Source organism: Gymnoscopelus braueri, assembly GCF_963280865.1.
Source record: "Gymnoscopelus braueri genome assembly, chromosome: 11".
NCBI lineage: Eukaryota > Metazoa > Chordata > Actinopteri > Myctophiformes > Myctophidae > Gymnoscopelus > Gymnoscopelus braueri.
The window spans coordinates 30,383,758-30,401,682 of NC_137613.1; the positions used below are offsets into that span (position 1 = coordinate 30,383,758).

Here is a 17,925-nt window from a genome sequence, read left to right on the forward strand (position 1 = left end):
CTGTCCTACACAGGACAACAAGAGTCACTGTGAAAGTGTCACAGTGCTGTCCTACACAGGACAAAAAGAGTCACTGTGAAAGTGTCTCAGTGCTGTCCTACACAGGACAAAAAGAGTCACTGTGAAAGTGTCACAGTGCTGTTCTACACGGACAAAAAGAGTCACTGTGAAAGTGTCTCAGTGCTGTTCTACACATGGACAAAAAGAGTCACTGTGAAAGTGTCACACTGCTGTCCTACACAGGACAACAAGAGTCACTGTGAAAGTGTCACAGTGCTGTCCTACACAGGACAACAAGAGTCACTGTGAAAGTGTCACACTGCTGTCCTACACAGGACAACAAGAGTCACTGTGAAAGTGTCACACTGCTGTCCTACACAGGACAACAAGAGTCACTGTGAAAGTGTCACACTGCTGTCCTACACAGGACAAAAAGAGTCACTGTGAAAGTGTCACAGTGCTGTTCTACACAGGACAACAAGAGTCACTGTGAAAGTGTCACACTGCTGTCCTACACAGGACAACAAGAGTCACTGTGAAAGTGTCACACTGCTGTCCTACACAGGACAAAAAGAGTCACTGTGAAAGTGTCACAGTGCTGTTCTACACAGGACAACAAGAGTCACTGTGAAAGTGTCACACTGCTGTCCTACACAGGACAACAAGAGTCACTGTGAAAGTGTCTCACTGCTGTTCTACACAGGACAACAAGAGTCACTGTGAAAGTGTCTCAGTGCTGTCCTACACATGGACAAAAAGAGTCACTGTGAAAGTGTCACAGTGCTGTTCTACACAGGACAAAAAGAGTCACTGTGAAAGTGTCACAGTGCTGTCCTACACAGGACAACAAGAGTCACTGTGAAAGTGTCACACTGCTGTCCTACACAGGACAAAAAGAGTCACTGTGAAAGTGTCACAGTGCTGTTCTACACAGGACAACAACAGTCACTGTGAAAGTGTCACAGTGCTGTCCTACACATGGACAAAAAGAGTCAATGTGAAAGTGTCTCAGTGCTGTTCTACACATGGACAAAAAGAGTCACTGTGAAAGTGTCTACACAGGACAAAAAGAGTCACTGTGAAAGTGTCACAGTGCTGTTCTACACAGGACAAAAAGAGTCAATGTGAAAGTGTCACAGTGCTGTTCTACACATGGACAAAAAGAGTCACTGTGAAAGTGTCTACACAGGACAAAAAGAGTCACTGTGAAAGTGTCACAGTGCTGTTCTACACAGGACAAAAAGAGTCACTGTGAAAGTGTCACAGTGCTGTCCTACACAGGACAAAAAGAGTCACTGTGAAAGTGTCACAGTGCTGTTCTACACAGGACAACAAGAGTCACTGTGAAAGTGTCACAGTGCTGTTCTACACAGGACAACAAGAGTCACTGTGAAAGTGTCACACTGCTGTCCTACACAGGACAAAATAGTCACTGTGAAAGTGTCACAGTGCTGTCCTACACAGGACAAAAAGAATCACTGTGAAAGTGTCTCACTGCTGTCCTACACAGGACAACAAGAGTCACTGTGAAAGTGTCACAGTGCTGTCCTACACAGGACAAAAAGAGTCACTGTGAAAGTGTCACACTGCTGTCCTACACGGGACAAACGCACTGCTCGCCTACTACGCAGGACAAAAAAAGTCACTATGAAAGTGTCAACCAGCTCCACTAGTGACTCTCACTCAAATGTTGATGGTTAAAACAAAAAGTTGTTTGTTAAAAGTTTAAAGCTCTACATTCTGATTGTATTCATTGCTATAGAGCAGGGGGTGGGCAACTTTGATGGAGAGGGCCACTACATTTCCACACTCACTCCAGGCCACATGTATATCTGTCACTATCACTAGTAAACCCTACCATTCAAATAGCCCATATGTACTAATACAGGCATATATAAACATTACTATTCAGTGTAACATTTTTTATTTAATTTCAAATGCATGTAGTTAATGCAAAATACATGTTTTATTACAGTAGTAATTTAAAAGGGTCATGTAAACCTTCATGTGTGGAAATGTAACAGCTGAAATGAGTTTTCCAATATTGACCCTCAGGCTACATTAAGTGTTGTTGTGGCCCCCGGGCCGCCAGTTGTCCATGTACGAGTTTAGTAAACAGAAAATACAATTTCACATTGGACACCATGTTCAGCCAATAAGGAGCGAGAACCCATTTATCAGCTTACATTTTATGGTGTTCCACTTCCAATATTGTCTGCTTTTTTAGTTTTGTTTGTTTCTTTCATCACTATTTCACTTGTTTATCCTGTATCCTGTATTAGTTCTTTCTCCTGATTGGATGAAATTGTATTTTCTGTTTTAACTGGACAGATGGGGAAACTCCTGTTTACTGAACAATCACTCTATATCAATAATTACTATGGGAATACAGATGTATTTAACACTTACAAATATATACTGTATATATATATAACTTACATTCCCTTTAATTCAACTGCTGACACTCTGCTGCATACACAGAAACACACACACACACACACACACACACACACACACACACACACACACACACACACACACACACACACACACACACACACACACACACACACACACACACACGACTTTGGACGCTTGATGCTTGGATGCTACTTGGGTTTCCAGGGAGGCTATCTTCTTAAATCCGAGCCATGCTCCTTTCTGGAGAGACGTTGGCGTGCTGAGCTGGTCTCTGCAGTGATGTGGGGGATTAGGACCTGCCCACCAATTAGGCCTCTGCCGACTCTTCCAGCCTATGAATTATTAAGAGCAGGCCATCGACGGAGCTGTGTTGGAGGGCAGGAGAGTAGTGCTGCCGAGGCACCTGAGCACAGTTAGCGCGGTTAGCGCGTTAGCTGCCTAGCGCTCATATAGCTTCCCTGTTGTAATACCAGTATAATTGCCCGTCCCCTTGGGTGTGCTGTGTTCTGTGTTTTGAGTTTATGGTAATTTTGATTATTCAAGCGCCAGATTGGACAATTGCAACGTTTATTCTTCAACACAGATGTTTGAGGGTGCATGCCAGAGAGAGAGAGAGAGGGGGAGAGAGAGAGAGAGAGAGAGCATAATTTAAGGTGTTCGATTGCAAGTGGCAACGCCGGCTACCCTCAAGGTCAACCAATTCATTCCTCCTGTAGAATTTATTGCTTGGTAGTAGCCGAGGCAATGAGGTGTTTTGAACCTCGCGAAGAGCAGGCTGTATAGAAGGTCTTTCAGGGCCGTATACCAGGGAAACCTCCTCGTAAAAAACCTGACCCTGAGCCAGAGCGCGGATAAAGCAAAGTCTCGTGCCCTGCTTTTTAGGGGGGAAACACCGACTTTATAATTGTCCCATACACCACACACCACCCCGCCCCCCGTCCAGCCCCCATCACCGCCGGGCCGTAAATATCCCTGCGGAGACGGAACCAAACGGTGCCGTAGCTCACAGGGAATGTCAGCGGAACGGAGTGGCCCGTCAAAACGTGACTCCCGGCAATGCTTGGTATTAAGACACGTCGGGAAGAAGGAAAGGGCTCGCCGCCGTCTGAGAGCCCCGGCTTCAGCGGGATAACGCGGCTATCATTATGCACAAATAATTGGATGCGTTTCCTTTTGGGTTACCTCTTTATTTATTCCTTGTGTTTTCACCAGTGGGCTGTCTAATGTAGCAGAGGAGTTGTCAAATAAGTCCATCGGTGGGCGAGAGCCTGGGAGCCGAGACTGATTACTTCATGTGAATGGCTTTCCTCGCCCAGAATCGAAATCATTTAGAACGGTTAAGAGAGGAGAGGGACTGCAAATAGAGGGAGGTGTGTGCGTGTGTGTGTGCGTGTGTGTGTGTGTGTGTGTGTGTGTGTGTGTGTGTGTGTGTGTGGTGCTGGGGAGGGGAGCTGTAAGTGCGTTGTGATTTAGTTTATTGTTTAGCTGCAGGGAATGAGGCTGGAAGAGAATGCTTGGTCTCTTAGATGTCTTTAAAAAAGTGTGTATGCCCGTTTGCCTTCCTGCCTGCTTGCCCATCTGCCTTGCCATGCAGAAATGGCTGGGCTTGCTCTCCATTTGGTAATAGACAGCAACTATGACTCTGTTTGTCACCGGAATAGCTCCAATGCCCTTTAGCTGACATTACACTGAACGCCTTTTCCTCTCTGCTATACTCCCTGCTTTCAGAATAAACACCTTGTCTATCAATGAGCCCCCCTCTGACATACCCCCCCTCCCCCCCTCTCTCTCAATCTCTTTCTATATCTCTCTCTCACACACACACACACACACACACACACACACACACACACACACACACACACACACACACACACACACACACACACACACACACACACACACAGAGCTTGGCATCATGCTGATTTTAGGCAAGTGAGCAAAAAAAGATGAGTCTCTGAGACCTAGAAATCACACGGCGATTAACATTCTCCAGCTTGTCTCTCATTGCCTCTCTCTCTCTCTCTCTCTCTCTATCCCCCTGTCTCTCGTCCTTTTCACACAGTCCTTTCTTCTTCTCAGAATTGACAACAGCAGCAATTCCCACAATCTCAGAGATCATCAGTGATGGGTGGTGCAGAAAATATCTCTTTCATTTGCCAAAAACTGATTAATAACACACGCACTCACACACACACACACACACACACACACACACACACACACACACACACACACACACACACACACACACACACACAATGCAGAAAAAACGTCTTTTGGTCTATGCAGCAGCTAAATTGTATTGAGAACAGTGCCAATACCATGGCAACCTACCTGCGTAATTCGTTATTCAGTATTTGCCAATGTTCGAATACATTTGACATTGTTCGGCTCGCTGTGACCCGACCCCAACATCAGCGTCTCACTTCCAAATGCAGCATTTCTATTTTCTCTGATGAGATAGGAAACTACAGGATCAGAGCCACATAAGGCGGTATCACATCACATGCTGAGATCAACCAAGCAGTTTGGGGATATAATGGCTTAAAAACGTCCACACCTTCTCAGCACAAAATACATATTTAGAAAAGTAAGCAGTTATTTTTTTGCTCCGTCCTGCAAATAGCAGGACCCTGAAATTACCTCACCAGTGGGTCGTATTCTGTGAGGAGGAAACGGAGGGTGATTAAGAATTGATACAGATGTAATTGGAGCGTACCCTAACACCATAGTTGTCTACTTAAGAAAGTGCTCCTAACATTGAGGTCTGTATGCTACTACGGTATGAGTCATTTATAATTGATACAGATGTAATTGGTATAATTTGATAGTACGCTGACACCACAGTAGTCTGCCTGACAGCGAAATCCTGTGCAGTTAATTTAACTCGGATTTTTGCTGTGTTGAAATCGAGACCCTCAGTTGTTCCCGGAAATTCTTGATATTAGCCAACTTGTCCTGGCAGAGAATGCGGCTCCAGTCAGTCATTCATCAGAGCTTTTTTGGCTGATTCTGCTTAGTTGGAATTGAGTTGAAAATAGAATCTCTTGAACGCCTCATGAAGGATTAACCCTTTAAGACCGGGGGACGCATCTGTGTAACCACTTTATCCATATTTTATACTTTTGGCTATTAAAAAATAGCAGATATACAAGCTCATAGCGCGGCACCGAGTGCCGCGCTATGAGCTTGTAGATCTGCTATTTTTTTTTAAATCGTGTTTTTTTTTTGCAAATCTTTGAATATATATCTATAAAGCAATTGTTTTTTACTCAAATCTTTGCTTCTGGGGGTCCCTGGATTAATTTTTTTTTAGATGGGGGTCCGCAGCCAAATACATATCGTTGTGGGGCTCCTTGACACTGACATTAATATTATAGCAACATAAGTGTTTCAGAAAACTGTTTTAAACTGATTTAGAAGACATTTGTAGAATCCCCAGAAGCAATAACATTTTAGCTCGCTTTAAATATATATATATTCAAAGATTTGCACAACATTTTTCACGATTTTTCAAAAATAGCAGATCTACAAGCTCATAGCGCGGCACTCGGTGCCGCGCTATGAGCTTGTATATCTGCTATTTTTGAATAGCCCAACGAAATCTAAAAATGACACACAGATGCGTTCTCAGGTCTTAAAGAGTTAAGAGCCCCCTCTGTTTCACAGCTTTTTTTAGGGATACTTTCTTGGTGAGGGATTTACTGCTATGCTGGTTTGGGACTCCCCTAAAAGCGGCGAGGCCTCGAGGCTGGGGAGGCGTCCCCGGGCCGGCTGCCAGGCAAGCGAGTGGCAGCAGTGCCCACCGCGCCAAGCAGCCAATGGCCTCGCGTGTCGACGAGCACGCCTATCCGTGCTGCATGCCGATAGGCTGGTAATGAGTTATAATCAAATTTATTTAGAAATTGCATATACTACTTGGATATCGATATGAAAGGCATTTCTCGTTCAGAAATGTTTTAAGCTTAGCTTAAGTTGACAAATCAACCCAACGCAAGTCGACGAGAACACCTGGGTTTTAGGGAGTCTTGTTAGTGGGTTTGATTATATTTTTTTTTGTAAAGGGGGGAGGGGACATTTTCTTTATCACTTAACACATTGACCGCCGGGCCCGTAGTTCTACGGGCCGTTAAATCCAACGGTAAAGCGCCGATCCCGTAGCCTACGGGCTGTGGTGCTTTTTCATTTTTTTCGAAAAAAAAAACTTTTTTCAATTTTCTAGTACGGCACATTTCATTGTAACACCACCGGAAACAGAATTATTTGGGATCCGGTTTTGACGATCACGCCGGCTCCCATTCTAAAGCGCACACTGAAACTCAATTCTCTTCCTGTAGTTTTTTCTCCTCGCTGATCACTGTTTAACCTAAACCGTTCTAACTACAACATGGATGCCCCGTTTGACACGTGGTTTGGACTGGTACACGCAGGGAGATGTCGCCGATGTAAACAGACCGTGTACGGCTCAATCTTAAGGATTTTAACAAGATCTATGGCGACGTGAAAAAAACAAAAAACAACAATAAAACGTTGGCACTGGTGAGTACATTATGAGATTAACCTCTGGTGGTCAATGTGTTAAGCCCTGAATACTTCTTCATACGATAAGTAGTGAAAATACTAGCCTACCTACAAGCTTACAACCTGCCGCATGGAGATGAGTTGTGAGCTTAAAGATCGCTATTTTGGGAATTATTTAAAAGGGGAAAAAAATACATTTAGAAAATTTGGCCAAAATAGGCTAGGAATAACGTTTATTTTAATTTTTTATCAAAAAAATAAATATCAAACATATCAGACGGTCTGATACAACGCATATCTCAAAAGGAAATGCATTTATTGAATTCAGCCTAACCAGAAGCAGGGATAAAACATACCCCACCAGCCATAAAAATGAATGACCGGAGGGGGATATCAAAAGCAGAAGCATGGATTCCCCAGCTCCCCATCCCCCCCCCATCAAATCGAAGTGTCTGTGAATTAGTGTCTCAACCCGGTGACCTCACAGACTGTCCTGGGCGCTGAACATCACGCTGACCATGTGCTGTCTGTCTGTCTCTCTGTCTGTCCGCCTGCTTGGCGTGTCTGTCTGCTTACACGATGACAGCGCCGTCCGTGTGTCTTTCAGGAAGTGCCCGAGTGACAATAGCTTCCTGGTACGAGAGGAAATCATCACTGTACCTCTAACAAAAAGCTGCCAAACGTAAAATGACAGTTACTTGGCCCGCCTTGCCCGTTCCTTTCCTAAAGAAGAGCTTTATACAGCGTGCTTGGTGAGAGACGGTGCCAGTGGGGATTGGAGTTGGAGATGTCGGACCGCCCGCGGGGCGTAAAGCGCTCTGTAATTGATTAATAATGCATTTCCAGCCCCCCACCTCCTCTCCCCACCACAAAGGCCACCCGAGCCTGACGGCTGCTTTCTGTGTGGCCTCGCCTCCTCTTCCCCCCGCGGGCTCCTGCCTCCTTCCTCCTCCTCGTCCTCCTCCGTGTCCTGTGCATCGTCTAAAAATACAATAAAAAAACCGCTTGAGGCACATTGTCATGCTAATTGTGCGTCTGTAGTCGTGGCCCGACCTGTCCACATTCAGCCGTCCACAAAGAGGCCGCTGTCTCTGGGTATTTAGGGTGGTGGTGGTGTGTGTGTGGGGGTGGGGGGTGTCATGGGCAGACGGCTGAGCTAAGGAGCTTCCAGTTGATGTGGTAATCTGCACCACGGTACAATAGAACGAACGGCCGAGACACAATCACACTGCAGAGAATGGAGGGCCACACATCGCATCCACAATGCAGGCCCAGACTATATACCGTCTCAGGGAAGGGACTCCATTGGACGGTAAATAAATAGTTTGGAAACCTTTTAGCGAGTACAATGGACCCAGACCCACCGCTGATTTCACCTTTGATGTCTCCTGAGTCCTTCCCAATTTGCCACGGAGCGAGGGAAAATATACCAGAGAGCTGCGAGAGGGAAAACGTAAAGGCCGGGTTGTGTTTGAGCGTTGAAAGAGTTCGGTAGAGAGAGAGCTTGAACATGACTATGGCTCCCACGTCTCAGGAGGCGTTTCACAAGAAATATGTTTGGCCCATTTTGTGAACTGGAAATGGAAAGCTCAGTAGTTTTACAGAGGATACCAGATTATGTTCTGTTTTATGTTCCAGAAACACATTTTTTAGTTTTCTGAATCTGCTCCCGCTGGACTCAAATGATAGAGAAATTATTGTCGAACTGAATCTGTTTCTGTGCAATGTTTGTCAGCATTACTGGACGTCAGCCATTTTGTCTTTAGCCACTTAAACCCTGTGTGTACTTCCTCTGACCGGGGTCCCCCAAGGGTCTATACTTGGCCCCCTCCTTTTTACCCTCCATGCCAAATCTCTTTGCTGAAAAGAGCCAATCCACAAGTTCACAATGCAACGCGCTGTGAGCTTGTAGATCGGCTGTTTCGGAAGCAATATTATGACATGCCCAGAATAGGGGACGCCAGAGTTCATGTATAGTTGGAATGTTGAGGATTAGGAACTTTAAATTAGTTAGGATTAATACCTTGAAAATTAGGATTACTAACTTTGCAGGGCAAACATCTACAGTATAAAGAAACTTGTATCACTGAACATATTGCATACACGTCTACACATAAATATACATGTATATGTATCCATGGGTATTAGTGGGGGGGATTAGTTATACTGTACATATGTATTCTAATCCCGAAGCGTGCCCTGGCATGTCCTGCAGTAAACTCTCCCCCGGTCCCAGCGAGGGCATGGCAGGGCCTGAGTCACTGCAGCAGGCAGGCAGGCAGGCAGGCAAAGAGGGAACATTACACCATTATACTGTTCTATTCCACAGCCCTGGTGACTTACCTCATGAATAAATCACACTGCAACCCTCCTCCATCCCTATCCGTCTCTCCTTCTCTCTCTCTCTCTCTCTCTCTCTCTCTGTCTTTCTTTCTTTCTTTCTCTCTATCTCTCTCCCTCCCTCCCTCGTTCTTCTCCACCTTTCTCCTCTTTTCTTACATTTCTTCTTTGCGCTAGCTTGGCTGCACCAGCCCCGTTCGGGCTTTTTATTTATCACGGGACTGTGACACTTTTGGATAAGGTTCCTGGGCCGTATACCGATTGAACTCGGCCCGGGAGAGAGAGCTGGGAAAGCACACATCATTCCCTGTGCTTTCCAGTAAGTCATGGGAATAGACAGCTTTTGGATGGGCTGCCCAGAGGAGGCTGACATACTCCTCTTTAAATCACACATCTGAAGGGTCACTAAGTCAGCGCAGCGGACCAATACATCACGCTGACAGAGAGACAGAGAAATAGAAGAGAAACAAACACACAGCGATGATTTGATGATATCTGAAACACTAACACCGCAATGTCGGGTTGTTGTCTCTCTTTTCTTTTTTTTTTACCACTGAATAAAGAGGGATAAAGAACAAGCTCGCGAGGCCTCTGTATAAAGACGTGTGAAGCTCTCTTTTGTGTTGTTGTTTTTGTCTTACGCCTGCCGCACCACCGTGACATATCCAGGTGGTTCAGAGACGGGGCTGGTGTGAGGTTTAGAAGACAGAGATGTTACAGTGCTGCATTGTTCTCACAGCGACACCCTAGTAAACTGATCCCACTGCAGGCCAACGCTGTCTGTGCTGGTGACGGCAGAACCTGCAGTGTGTGTGTGCACGCTCAGCCCTGAGGAAGGCAGAGAGAGTGTGTGTGTGTGTGTGTTTGCGCAGTATGCATGCATGCGTGCTTGTGTGTGTGTGTGTGTGTGAGAGAGAGCCTGTACATGCACGTGTGTGTGTGTGTGTGTGTGTGTGTGTGTGTGTGTGTGTGTGTGTGTGTGTGTGTGTGTGTGTGTGTGTGTGTGTGTGTGTGTGTGTGTGTGTGTGTGTGTGTGTGTGTGTGTGTGTGTGTGTGTGTGTGAGAGAGAGAGAGAGAGAGAGCCTGTACATGCACGTGAATCTGTGTGTGTGTGTGCGCGCTCGCGCGCAAGTGTTGAGCAATGACGATGTTCCTTTGAGGGGGAGTGGGGCTGGTTGCTTAACACACTGTGCAGAATGTAGTACAAGATAATTCTCTGGCCTACTAAACTCTGCTCAGCACCACACAGGAACTCCCCAATGACTGTCAGAGGAGAAGGGGTGGAGAGAGATGAGAAAGAATGGAGGACAAGAGGCCTGGTGAGGACAGAAACAGATCTAGGGTTGGATGGTAGATGACGGAAGGGGCTGGACGGAGGAGAGATGGAGGAATAGCAAGGGGGTGGGTTTGGTAACAAAAGACGAATGGAATGACATCTCCACTTTGGAGGTGTCAGAGATTAAAATTCCAGTCACACAACGCACCGGTTAGGTGGCGATGGCAACTCGGTGCCTAATAAAAATGCACTATGATGTTGGCTTGTGATTACGCCTACAGCAAATGGCGTGTTCAAAAATATCCTTGGGGGTTTTTAAACTGCAAATGCACTCCTCTCCCATGACGCGTTGTGGTAAAACAACAGTCATAAAGAATTGAGCGACTCTGTGATCAAAGGGGTAAATCGAGTTACGAGATTGCTTTGTGCAATGGTAATTCACGTGAGCATTACAGTACATTGGAAACTCCTGTTTATGTTAGCGTCAAGCTAATCTCCCATCGCCGTTGAGCGTTAATTGCTTTGTAGCCTCATTGATAATTTCAACACGCTCTAACATCTGTATCAGTAAGAAGGGCAGTGTATCTTCTTCAGACGTAAAAACAAGACCTATTTATATGCATCCTTTATTTTTGTAGTCTTCTTCCTGAATGCTGAGACCCGAGAGAGTGACTGAGTTTAATTTGTGGACTGAACAGTTTTAGTGTTGTATTGAATTACAATAAGTCCCATATGAGCGGGAAATGTTCAAACCATTGAACATGATGTACGTCATAAAATATCACTGTAAAATTTGACAAACCGGCCTTTCTTTCCCCCGGGTAATTTGTCACAGGGTTTTTGTGCCTTCCTGCTTCAGCCAAGCCGGATTTATACTTTTATCGCACATGCGGTGACGTGCGCCGGAATAGAACGCAGAAGAACACAACGTGTTGCAACGCGATGTGAGCTTGTACTGTAGATCGGTAATTTTTTGGCACAGTACGATGAAGCATGTAAGTAAGCATAGCGCCCTCTGTGTATTTTTTCGGGTCATTGTTATGGCCACCAAGTCCGTGTTTTCCGTGTGTATTCCGTGGTTTTAAAGGACCATTCTGACACTACTTGGCACGTGGAAAAAAGGACGGATATGGATGTTTAAATAGAGGGAAGGGATGTACATATTACAATCAGATAAACATGCATGATTTTCCTGCCTGCAATCATGTCACTTTTGTCAGATTTGTATCGCTGTGTGCTAGGATGTGTCATAGATATACTTGTGGGTATTTGGTTGGCAGTGTTAGAGAAAATTGTAGGGGATCAGGATCTCTCCTCCCTGGCTTACACTAGGCCTAATTGGACAGAGATGCTTGTTTCACAAAAGCCTCACAATGAGCTTGTACACACGCACGAGCGCGCATGCTTACTCGCACATACACACACACACACACACAAAGCAAAAATTGCGTAACAACCATTAGTACACACTTGTATGACTGTTGAGTTATTGCCTGGAATTGCAGATATTTAGTGTCAATATACAGTATACAGTAGTACAGTTTGTGTCCAGTTTGTGTTATAATTGTGTGTGTGTGTGTGTGTGTGTGTGTGTGTGTGTGTGTGTGTGTGTGTGTGTGTGTGTGTGTGTGTGTGTGTGTGTGTTAGTGTTATAGTATATTCAGTCTCAGTATATTAGTATATTTAGTGTCAGTATATTCAGTACATTCAGTGTCAGTATATATTTGGTATAATATATTTAATATAATATTTTTATCAGGCTTATATTTAGTGTCAGTACATTTTGTACTATTAGCTTGAGTGTGCAATATGTAGTGTCTGTTTATTTAGTTTTGTGACAGTATACTGTATCTCGTGTCAGCATTTAGCATGTTTCGTATCAGTTCATTATTACAGTATAATTATGTGCAGAGAATGTTCAGTCTGTGAACCCAAACCAGCTATCTGTAATGACAATATCAACAGGACACACACGCACACGCACACCACACACACACACACACACACACACACACACACACACACACACACACACACACACACACAGATGTGTGTGTCAGTGGCCTTTGACTCTCTCAGCTGCTCATGCACCAATTACAGATTTATTTATGGATTAGAGAACAGTTGACCTTCTGGACAGACACATGAATGTGTTTGTGCGCCGAATGTCCTAACAAATGGTGGACCAGGACTGTGTCTGTCTATGTGCCTATATGTATACCCGTCTCTCTCTCTCTCTCTCTCTCTCTCTCTCTCTCCCTCTCTCTCACTCAGTAATAATTGTCTTCATCCAGAGAGTCAGCAGGGTCAGATAGTGTGGTCAGTCAGGACTGTAGACAGAAACCAATAGAGATAGGAGCCATTAGTGCCCTGTGTGTGTGTGTGTGTGTGTGTGTGCGTGCGTGCGTGAGCGTGTGCGTGTTATAGAGATACCTACAGTCAGTGGCGTAAAGTAACTAAGTACACATACTCAAGTACTGTAGTACAATTTTGAGGTACTTTTACTTTACTGGAGTATTTCCAATGCTTGTACTTCTAGTCCACTACATCTCAGAGGCAAATATTGTACTTTTACTCCACTACAATTATTTGAAAACTCAAGTTGCTAGTTACTTTGCAGTTATAAATTATTACATTTTAAACATACATTAACCAATTTAGCCCTATTTTATACATAGGCTATTTGAAAATAGCCGATCTACAAGCTCACAACGCGTCGCATCGCGACGCGTTGTGAGCTTGTAGATCTGCTATTTTCAAACATTTTAGTACTTTTACTTTTGGTACTTTAAGTACATTTTGACACCAGTACTTTTGTACTTTCACTCAAGTAAATTTTGAATTCCAGACTTTTACATGTAACAGAGCACTTCTGCATTGCAGTATTGATACTTTTACTCAAGTAAAACATTTGAGTATGGTGAGAATGGATGTGATGTGAGGTAGTATAGGTGCAGTAAGAGGAGACCAGGCGGAGTGGCTTAATGTCGAAAGTGCATTACTGTATCATTATCAGAGCGTTGCGCGCGTGTGCGCACGTAGTGGTGTGTGACTGGACTGACAGGCAGTCGTCTCAAAGAAGACACGCTCACAAAAGGGTCCCCCTCTCTCTCTCTCTCTCTCTCTCTCTCTCTCTGTCTGTTTGTGTCCTACTCTGTTCATCTACTACTCCTCCTCTCTTCTCTCCCTCCATCCTTCCCCAGAGCCGTGTTTGTGCTTCCTGTGAGAAACACAACTGACCCCTGAAGAATGCACCCAATTAGAGGGAAAGAGAGAGAGAACCGAGTGTGTGGAGGGGAAGGAACTCAATGATCACAATGAAATCCTCAGTGTTCATTTTAACTCTGAGAGTGTAAACCAATGGAACCCAATGGACCCACGAGGGAACACTAAGGATTTTTACTGTGAAGGAGAGCTTTGTTGTCTGTGGTTGTATCTCTCTCTCTCTCTCGCTCTCTCGCAGTGGTGGAAAGTAACTAAGTACATTTACTCAAGTACTGTACTTAAGTACAATTTTGAGGTATTTTTCAGTACTTTTACTTCTACTCCACTACATCTCAGAGGAAAATATTGTACTTTTACTCCACTAAAATTATTTGAAAACTTTAGTAACTAGTTACTTTGCAGATATAAATTATTATATTATAAAACATACATTAACTCCTTTAGCCCTATTTATTACATAGGCTATTTGAAAATAGCCGATCTACAATCTCACAACGCGTCGCGATGAGCTTGTAGATCTGCTATTTTCAAACATTTTAGTACTTTAACTTTTGGTACTTTAAGTACATTTTGATACAATACTTTTGTACTTTTACTCAAGTACATTTTGAATTCCGGACTTTTACTTGTAAGGGCGCACTCTCACCGCACTTTTATTTTACCTCTGGGCAGAATCTGCCAATGCATTGTCAATGTAAATGCGTGGATTCACGCAAGAGCGGATTTTTCCGCTTGTCGCGCAGACCTTGCATTTATCTGCTCTACACGACTTGTCCATTGTAAGCAGAAAACTGCTGGAGGCGGACCGTCTCAAGACTCAGGAAGCACCATGGTGCTCAAGGCAGCAGGCGGTGCGGGCTACGGGGACGGTCTTGAATGTGAGTGACAGGTGCGTCGCAGCGGTTTTTTTTATCCGCTGGCTGCAAAAAACTGTGGCCGCGCACAACCTGCGTTTAACAGCGGCCAGCCAACTTTTGGTGAGAGCGCGCCCTAACAGAGTATTTCTAAATTGCAGTATTGATACTTTTACTTAAGTAAAACATTTGAGTACTTTTTCCACCACTGCTCTCTCGCTCTCTCTCTCTCCCTCTCCCTCTCCCTCTCCCTCTCTCTCTCTCTCTCTCTCTCCACAGCTCCTGCACACAACCTGGTGCTGTAGGTCTGAGTTGTGTCCGGTACAATGTGTGCACCGTTCAGATGATTGGTGAAGCTTGTCAAAGCGTTCCGACATAATTATAACACATATTCTGGCTTTTTCTCCTGATCTCATTTGCGGTTTCACAGCTGTGAAGAATGCATGCACCAACCCGTGAGTTAAACAGTGGCACACAGCTAATGGAATACCTTTTGGAATACATTTCCACATTGTCAGATATATATATTCATCTTACTTCAGATATTTAGTTTCTCTTGTTGTACTACAGGGGTCTGTTACAACTGTTTTATTGCCGGCCGGGCCATAGCTGAGTTAGTTAGAGCAGTGGTTCTCAAAATGGGGTCCCGGGGAACCTCCAGGGGTCGTTTGAGGGTGTGCCAGGGGGGTCCCAATTAAAATGAGGAACAGTTTAATCACTTAAGACCTGGAACGCATCTGTGTCATTTTTAGATTTGAGCTAAAAAGCATTATTTTACACTTTGGCTATTAAAAAATAGCAGATCTACAAGCTCATAGCGCGGCACCGAATGCCGCGCTACGAGCTTGTAGATCTGCTATTTTTGAAAAATCTTGAAAATGTGTGCAAATCTTTGAAACCGCTTAAGCCCTGTTTAATTCTTCGGATATTAAAAAATTGCCGATTCTCAAGCTTACAAGAGGCTCATCTGGGAATCAGAAGGCCGCCGGTTTGACCCTCGGCTCTCCCAGTATACATGTCAAGGTGTCCATGAGCAAGACACTTAACCCCTAACAGTCCCCCTACCAGTACCACCCCTCCCCCCCAACCCGCACCAGAGCCATCTGAGCAACCGTCTGATCAGTGGTGGGTTCTACCGTCAGATGCTGTGTACGCCGTACACCTTGAGATTTTTTTCGTCGCCACCGTACACCTTCATAAACTGTTCAAAACAGCGTTTTTTACATTTTTTACATTAATTATAGACGCGCGCATGCCGTGCGTGTGGGAGGCAGGGAATAAACATAGTATACCTTCATAAAAAAACTAGAACACAACACTGCGTCTGATGGGTAAATACAGAAAAGTAATTCCCCCCTCCCCCGGCGACCAGCAAATACTTCCTCTCCCTCCCTTATTGTCTTTTACAATAAAACATTTTTTTTTTATAAAGATATTTTTTGTGGACCGCTAGGTCAGAGGACGCCCCACAATAAAACATTGTGATCTCAGGTCTGCTATCACCTGGATTCAGTTGACACATACCAGCGTGTTCCTTTCATAATCTTCTCAAACTGAGAGCAGTTACAAGACATATTGTCCTACAAATCTGAAGGAAAGTTCTGAGACACAACCAGGGGTGAAAGTGGCTTGAAGTTCTTGCCAGAACTATACCCCGACCTCCATCTCCTCATATTTGTTTTCCTCATTTATGCATCCCAGAACATCAATTTCGTAATGCTTGGTATGGTGTAGAAATTGCAAGCACATGATATCATGCATAGAAAATGGTTTATTTAAAACAACAATATCAAACTGCTTTTGTTTGATATTAAATTAAATATTGAACAACTAAACAACATAAATTAAGAACAAAATGTATCTTGCAATGTGCACATTAAAATGGAAGATCTTCTGAAGATTAAAGCAAATAAAAGCACAAATTCAACACCTTTTTGTGTGTATGGGGTGCGAAATGATGTGGAAAATGAGAATACTTAGTTTAGTGTCATGGTTATATGTTTACCCTTTGGTGCTGTTTTTGGAAACAAAAACATGTTGAGAATGGAAGCAGAACACTTAAAACATTTCCCACAGAGGCCTAAAGTAGTTATCCTCTTCTGAGTGACGGCGAGCTATTGATTTTTAAAATTACATTCTTCAACAAAAGTTACCATATTCATTTCCCCTCTCGTTTCTTTCCAGAAAATTGTGATTTGAACCAGATAACTATCCTGATAATGTGTCAGTCTGTCAGCCAACCAGAAACATGTTTTGAACGTTGGTGGAATTTAACATTTTTACAGTCTCAGACTTACAAATGGATACATTTGACTGTGTAGAACATATTCATGAAACATACTGATTTCAAACCATACCAAATGTTTTCGGGAGGGCTGAGGGGGGGGACACGTACACTCTCAAAGTGTACAGAGTAATTATAGATGTGTATGAAATGAACCTGTTGTACATCAGAAGTTTCAAATACTTGCAATGTAGCTCCAATCCTTAAGTTTCATGTCTTACCCGGTATTTGAATCTGGGTCATCCACGTGGGACACCAAACCTTGCCCAGAGGAGATATTTGGGACTTATGAGCTTCAGGCAGTACTACTCGTCAATCAGTAGGTGTCCTACACGACACATGAGCCTGAGGGCCTTATTTGCGTGTCTTAAGTACCAGGTCTAATGACTTAACTTAAGACCTGGCCAATGCTGTTTGGCTATTTTGAGTGGCCAAACAGCATTGGCCACGCCTCCGGGTATTAAGTTAAGTCATAAGACCTGGTTCTTCAATAGAAAATAGAAAATAGGGCCCTGAATGTCTCAATGGACGTTTAGGGAGGCCACCTCCAACCACTGCAGATGTGCTATAGTTATATTGTATTAACATACTCTACCTTACAGATTGGTTACAATAACATTGTGTTCATTATAAAATAAGTTCCGGGTCGCAGCTTTAACTCTCAGGACTTTACTGTGTATTATTGTCTGCGTGCTACAATCTCACAGGGCCGTCTACAAACTCTTTACAACCCAGTCCTGACTGTGAGGAGGACGACGGTAGCCATTTTTAGCCCCCCTGCCTCTCGCCCGCTCTGTCTTTTCCCTTCTCTCATTCTCTCTCTCTCCCTCTCTCCCCCCTTCCCCCTTCTCTCCGTCACTCCATCCATCCTGCACCTTGTCCTCCCACACGCGTCCCCAGCTGGCTGTAACGATGACAAATCAGACCAATATTTATGTCCCTCCAATTTCACTTTGGCTCTGCCCACGGACGCTCGCTCCTCTCTCTCTCTCTCTCTCTCC

General features: G+C 44.3%; 1 pseudogene across 1 annotated transcript in view; it reads right to left on the reverse strand.

The window, feature by feature from the left end:
- Positions 1 to 314: 314 nt before the first annotated feature.
- Positions 315 to 17,925, reverse strand: part of LOC308095576 (globoside alpha-1,3-N-acetylgalactosaminyltransferase 1-like) — a 25,934-nt pseudogene continuing 8,323 nt past the window's right edge. Inside the window, exons 3-11 of the transcript in view lie at positions 7,800 to 7,926; positions 5,073 to 5,086; positions 1,496 to 1,548; positions 1,357 to 1,365; positions 1,265 to 1,273; positions 826 to 834; positions 595 to 603; positions 505 to 511; positions 315 to 373 (exon numbers count right to left, since the gene is read on the reverse strand). The product of the transcript in view is annotated as a globoside alpha-1,3-N-acetylgalactosaminyltransferase 1-like (transcript). The remainder of the gene's footprint in view (positions 374 to 504; positions 512 to 594; positions 604 to 825; positions 835 to 1,264; positions 1,274 to 1,356; positions 1,366 to 1,495; positions 1,549 to 5,072; positions 5,087 to 7,799; positions 7,927 to 17,925) is intronic.